The sequence below is a fragment of the Camellia sinensis genome, chromosome 1 (genome assembly GCF_055761805.1).
Source record: "Camellia sinensis isolate YWXY chromosome 1, ASM5576180v1, whole genome shotgun sequence".
NCBI classification, from domain to species: domain Eukaryota; kingdom Viridiplantae; phylum Streptophyta; class Magnoliopsida; order Ericales; family Theaceae; genus Camellia; species Camellia sinensis.
Window position 1 is genome coordinate 168477588 of NC_138961.1, and position 6545 is coordinate 168484132.

Genomic DNA, 6545 nt, shown 5'->3' on the forward strand with positions numbered 1-6545 from the left:
GAAAAATGTAATGATTATAGGTTGGATGTGATGTTTTGTTTGTTATGGCTAAAATAGCCTATTTTATTTTTTGTGGCTAAAATAGCCAAAAAAGCCTGAAAATCAACTTGCCAAACAGAGGCATAGCTTGCCATGCGATATTTCAAAATCTTGTGGCTTGCCATGTGATATGAGAGTTGATTTTTCAAAATTACTAAATTTTTTGAGCAAGAAAAAATTTAAAAAATATTTTGAATATATCTAAAATAATTTGACTAAAACGAATGTAAAGTTGAAAGTAAAATTTAAACTCGATTTTTCAGTTGAAAAATTCATAAAATAACATGTTTTAATTTTCATCATTAAATGTTTAAAAAAAAAAAGGCTCAAATTGTAAGACCAGTCAAAATAAAATATTTACGACAATCACACCACCTCAAACTACAGAAGCCTAGATCGAGTTCACTAATGGTCGTGGAATCTTTTGATTCCCAATTTCCAATATTCTCTTTTTGAGGCCTAGATCAATTATCATTTTTGTCAAGATCTATTCCTTATCATTAATGCATGTCGTCTTTCTTTGATCACATAGGCTTGGTTGGGAGACTGAGTTAACTTTTTGATTTTTTTAACTATTATGGTTTGAAGTTAAAAAGTTTTGTTTGGAAAAGATTTTTAATTTTTTTAATTTTTTTTTGATTTTTTTTGAAAGAAATGAGGTAATAATTATGAATTGGATGTAAGGTTTTGTCTTAATGAAACTAAAAAATTTATTTTATTTTTTGTGGCTATTTTAGACCATCTCCAATGGTTCATCAGATTCATTATCAAATTTGAATTTGGTAAAAAATGACAACTTTTTTTTTATCTCCAACAATTTCATCAAAATGATATCAAATTGAGAATGGCTCAAATTTTTCACCAGATTAAGGATCTTGTGTGCCTTTCAACAAAATACTATTCATTACTGTTGTATTTCACTACCCGATGACCCATCGGATGTCCCACCGGATATCCTTCGGGAAGACTACTCAAGCAAGATTTTGTGCAGATTCTACACTGGGGGTCGAAAGTCGACCCCCCGGATGACCCCTCAAGATTTTGTGAAGATTTCACGTCAGCTTGGAAAAACAAAATTTGTTTTCCTCTTTTCAGTCGATCGGCCGATCGTTCCACCGGATGTCCAGTGTGTTTTGATGAAAACCGTTTGAGCAATTGATATCAGATTGAGGAATTGATCTTTTTTTTACTTAGATTTGATGAAATTTTTGATGAAACGTTGGAAATGCTCTTAACTCCAAACCCACTTCCCAAATAATGGCACAAGGGAAAGTGGAGTGATAAATAGATGTAGATATGAAAGTAAAAACTAAGATTGCGTTTGGTAAAATTTTCTAAATATAATTTGAGAATAGAGTTTTATTTTGAATTTGTGAGTTTTGAAATTATGATTTGAGTGTGAAAAAATTGTTTGGTGATTGAGCTTTGAAAAGAATTTTGAATTGAGTGAGAAATTTTTGATGTGACATATGATATTTGATACAAAAACTTACAACTCATAACCAAATACACAACTCAAAATTCTATTAAAGTTCATAAAAAATTTTAAAAAAATTCAGAAAATATTTTTTGTTAAATATATAAAAATTAACATATGTCAATTGCAAAAAAAATAAAAAAATAAAAAATTTACATTGTTCCGGTCAACTGGCTGGACGACCGGTTAGTCTAAATTTTTCCACTTTCGATCGAGTTTTCAAAAGTGAGAATAAAATTAATTTTTGAAAGCCACAACCAAACACCATATGCAAACTAAGAGCTGAAATCACAATTTCAAAGCTCTTTCAAACAGAGAAAATTTTAATGATAGTTTTGAGAATGGAGCGGTTGGTCAATAATAGGACAAGAAGATAAGAGAGGGAGAGAGAGATAAATGGCGGGGTTAGACGGTGGAAAAGATGGATTGTGGGTATTTGGTACGATCGCGTTAAGTTTGGATGTAAATTTGAGCCTTCGTTTAGCAACGACTTTTTTAGTTGACTTTTTGACTTTTTTAACCTGAGACTTTTTTGTTCGTTTGGTATTCTTATTAGTTTTTTTGACTTTTTAACTTTGAAATAGTGACTTTTTTTTTTTATCTTTTGTGATTTTTGGGCTTTTGTGATTTTTTTTTTATTTTTTTATTTTTTGTCATTTCCTACTTATTTTGCCCAAAAGAAAAACCAAACACCACCTGAATTTGAGTTTAAATTGAAGGGTCTTCAAAATATTACAACTTATCCCTCATTCATTTTTTTTCTTTTCAATTTTATGGTACTGCGGTTTTCAACTACGCTAATGTGAACCTGTAATTTATGTTAAAAATTATAATAAAAAAATGTTTTTTAATGAAATAAATACTAGTATATCAAATTAAACTGGAAGACGAGTCGATAATTGTTCAACTCCGTCACCCTTCACCGCAGGACAATTAAACTGCGTCTTCACAGGCTTCACATATACCTTAGAGGTCCCCAACTCCGTTACGTCTCCGTCGACCCCGCCTTCGAACGGTTGTTCTTCGAGAAAAACGGCGGCGTAATGCTAAAAATCCACCGGTCCAACCTCCCAACCTGATCGAACCGGCCCCGACTAGTCCCTTCCATCGGCAAAACCACGATGCAACTCCTGGTCCTTTTCAGCCTCCCACTCATCATGATCTGCTTCCTCACTTCCTCCGGCAACCTCAGCGTGTACCTCTCGCAGCTCTCTCCGAGTCCAACCAGTGAGTGACCCGTCGAGTGCGACCTCTGAAACTTCACCTCTCGCTCTCGATTCTGCTTCGGAAATTCACTCGCTTCCGGATCTCTGTTTTCTTCGTCGTCTTCTTCTTCTTCAACATTAATTGAAATTGAAATTGAAATTTGATTCTCGTTTTGCATTACTTCACTGAGTTCAGTTCTGAAATTGTGCTCATCAATCGATTCATTAGATTGATTCACCTCCTCCGGCACGAGGTTCGCTCGACAGACGGGACAGGTGCTGTGAGAAGCCAACCAAGCGTCAATACAATCAGAATGAAACACGTGATTACACTTGGGAAGCAATCTGAGAGTTTCGTCGTCTTCGAACTCGTTTATACACACCGCGCACTCTAGCGTTCCTTTGCCGACCTTGTGGTCTTTGATCTCCGAGTAATGAAAAATCGGGAAAGACTCGATTACTTTGGGATCGAGGCCGCGCGGGAACCGCCGCAATCGGGCGGCGGTGGAGTTGGCGGAATTTGGTTCTGCGTCGGTGACGTTGATGCAGTGGCGGAGGTAGATGGAGAAGAAGGCGACGAAGAAGAATGCGCAAACGAGGACCAGGATGATGATCGCCGTTGGCGGATCGAAGTTGGTGTAAGGATAATTGGAAGATGGTGAAGATTCCGTACTCATCTGCGCGGCGGCGTAAGGTGTCGCCGCCGCCAAGAACAGTAGTGGGAGTAGTGGCGCGTGGGCATGGTTGTGAAGTCGGAAAGGAAACGTGTGGGTGATGATCCGACTGTTGGGATTGGTCATGGCTGAGAAATGAAATGGATGCTCATGCCCGTGATTTCAGTTCAAAAGATGTTTGATTTAGTGCGGGAAGAGAATGGAGTGTTTAATATAAAAGGCGTGGGGACGACGAATCAAGCGCTGGCTTGGGCAGGACGCAATAGGCGGAAGTAATTTTTTTGTGTATACAAAACCTTTTCTATTTTAATTTTATGAAAATTAAAATAAATAATATTGGTAATTATTTTTTTAAAAAAATAGCAAACATATCCAAAAATAAATAAAAACGAAAAATTGGTTTGGTATAGACTATATAATCCATCTTTTTATTTTTTTTCTATCACATCACCTCTCTACTTTTTTATATAACTTTTCGTAAAAAAATACACTTTTTTTAACACACCCCAAACCAACCCTTATACACTAGAAAATCTGTCCAGGCAAGAAATGACATCAGGAGATGATTCTGCGACACGTTGAGCAAAATAGGAGCTAATTAGCTGTAATCTACTTCAAAAAAGTAAAAACAAAATAATATAGTTGTATGTTGTTTGCAAGTTTAGAAATTGTGGATATGTTTAGTTTGCATTTGGAAGATGAGTTTTAGAAAAAAAAAATTTAAAATTTGTTTGGTTTGAGTTTTTCTCAAAATATTTTTAAAATCACTTTTTCTCTCTTACACATCAATCAATCACTTTTCTCTCTCCTCTCTCCTTCTCAATCACTTTTTCTCGCACACACATCTACTCAAATTCTTTCAAAATATCAAAACATCCCAAACTCCCAAAAAAATAACTCTCCCAAAATATACAACCAAACAAACCAAAAAATTTTTTAAACTCTCTCCCCAATTTTTTTTTCAAAAAAACTCTCTCAAAAACAAACCAAACAAGCCCGGTATATTCTTTTCGAAGAATGAAATATCATATGTCCATGTATTTTTATCAATTATTATTTATCATATATTTTTATAGTTTTTAATTATCTAACATAAAATAGTGATTCTACATGCAGCAATTAATATATTAATTAGTGTATTAATATATGTTATGATATTATTATTTCGAAATTATGACCTCACACTTATTATACAAATTATAAATATTTAGCTTTTTTAAAATTATGTGACATCATTCATTAATACACTAATTGGTATATCAATTATTACATATAACATTATTCAATATAAAATCATGATATCTCACACTCCCTACCAATTATAATATCATAAAGTACCACGTGGCCGTACTTCCAAAGTACCCAATAATTACCCAACAAACTCAAGTAGTACAATTTTTGAATGTTTTGTTTTTCTGTTTTTTATCTTTAATATTTTAATTAAATTTTATTAATTTAATAATTCATTTAAAGGATAAAATTTTATGAATTTAAAAAAAATACTAAAGATGAAAAGTTAAAAACAAAAAAAACAAAAAACTAGTACATTTCTATATCCTTTTGTTTTTGTGGAATTTTTTCACACAAAAAAAAAAAAAAAAACAATTTGTTTAGTAAGATTCGTTTGGGGAAAACCTTTTTAGTTTGATTCTTTTATTATTTTAATCTGATTAAAAAAAGTTTCATTTTTAATAAACTTTTAATTTTTTTTTTTAAATTTTGTCAAAGAAAAAATAAAATAATTATAATTTAAATGTGATATGTTATTTTTTAATTTATTTTATCTTTTATTAATCTACTAACCATCTTACCAAACGGGGCTGAATTATTTAAGCCAAGTTTGGCATCCTCCAAAAAAATTTAAAAAGTCAAAAAGTCACTATCCTATTTAAGTCACATCATCTTATTTAAGTCACATCACTTCTTTAACACATCACTTCAAACCCAACTCAAATTCAACCTATATTTCATAAAAAGTCAAAAAGTGCACTCATTTAGTCTTCCCAAACTTGGCCTTAGTGCAAGAATGGATGGATTTGATTTTAGGAAAAATAGCACTTGAGTGGGATAATTTCAAAATAACTGCGCTGAATTTTTTTTTTCTTTTTGAATAAAGGTAACCTACAAAAAAAGATAGGGGAATTTTTTTTAAGGTCCCTAATAAGAGTAATTTACAGCATAAAGGACACCAAAAATAGGAATGATGTCTCAGGTCCCTCACTAACGACAGGCGTGTTTTTAATTTTTTTTTGGATCAAAATACCTTTCACAGATCAACATAGAATGCTCAACTCGATTGCATTCCGACGACTCAATTCATTCCAAGCATCCAACCATTTTTATGAGTAAGAGAACATGAGAATTAGGGTTTCACTATCATCTTCACTGTCGCCATTACGGTTTCATTATCTTCTGCCAAACTCTTTTCAATTCGTTCCTCACAAATTTCTCTGACCTGTTTTCATTGTTCATCGTCATCTCAGTTCATCTTCATCTCATTGCATCTTCATCTCAAGCCATTTCAGTTCGAAATTAGGGTTTTCATCATTACTCTGGTAAGTTTTCTCCAATCCAACTAGTTTTTCTCCGAAACACAGTTGACTAGCCTTCCATTAATTAGGATTTCAATTTCGTAATAAAAACCTACATGAATTTGAAAAATGTTATTTCTCTAATTTTCGAACTTATTCTTGAAAATGTTTGTGTGATTTTGTCTGTAAATTTCTCTGTCATTTGAATTTCTCTGGTATTTGCTTGATCTATGTGTTTTCTTTGAATTTTCTCTAGCATGTTTATTCCCCCATTTGTTTCTGGTTATTCTATATTTTTCTCTGGTTTTCTGTAAATTTCTCTGGCATTTTCATATTATGGAATTCATATTTTTTTTTGGCTTGCCATGTTTAATTTTCTCTGTCATATATGTAATTTTCTCTGGCTTGCCATGTGTAATTTTCTCTGGTATGTTTATTTTGTTCCATTCTTAAATTTTCTATGGCCACATCACTTTTCTCTTTTGTGTGGTTCTGTCATGTTCCATTTTCTCTAGTTGTTTGTAAATTTCTCTGACATTTTCATATTATGGAATACACACGTGTTTAATTTTCTCTAGCTTACCATGTGTAATTTTCTCTGGTATGTTTATTTTGTTCC

General features: G+C 32.7%; 1 pseudogene across 1 annotated transcript; it reads right to left on the reverse strand.

Annotated features, from left to right (window-relative positions):
* Positions 1-2198: 2198 nt before the first annotated feature.
* On the reverse strand, positions 2199-3785 carry LOC145799232 (E3 ubiquitin-protein ligase ATL6 pseudogene; annotated as a pseudogene). Its single transcript, XR_014341240.1, has one exon. The product of XR_014341240.1 is annotated as an E3 ubiquitin-protein ligase ATL6 pseudogene (transcript).
* Positions 3786-6545: the final 2760 nt, after the last annotated feature.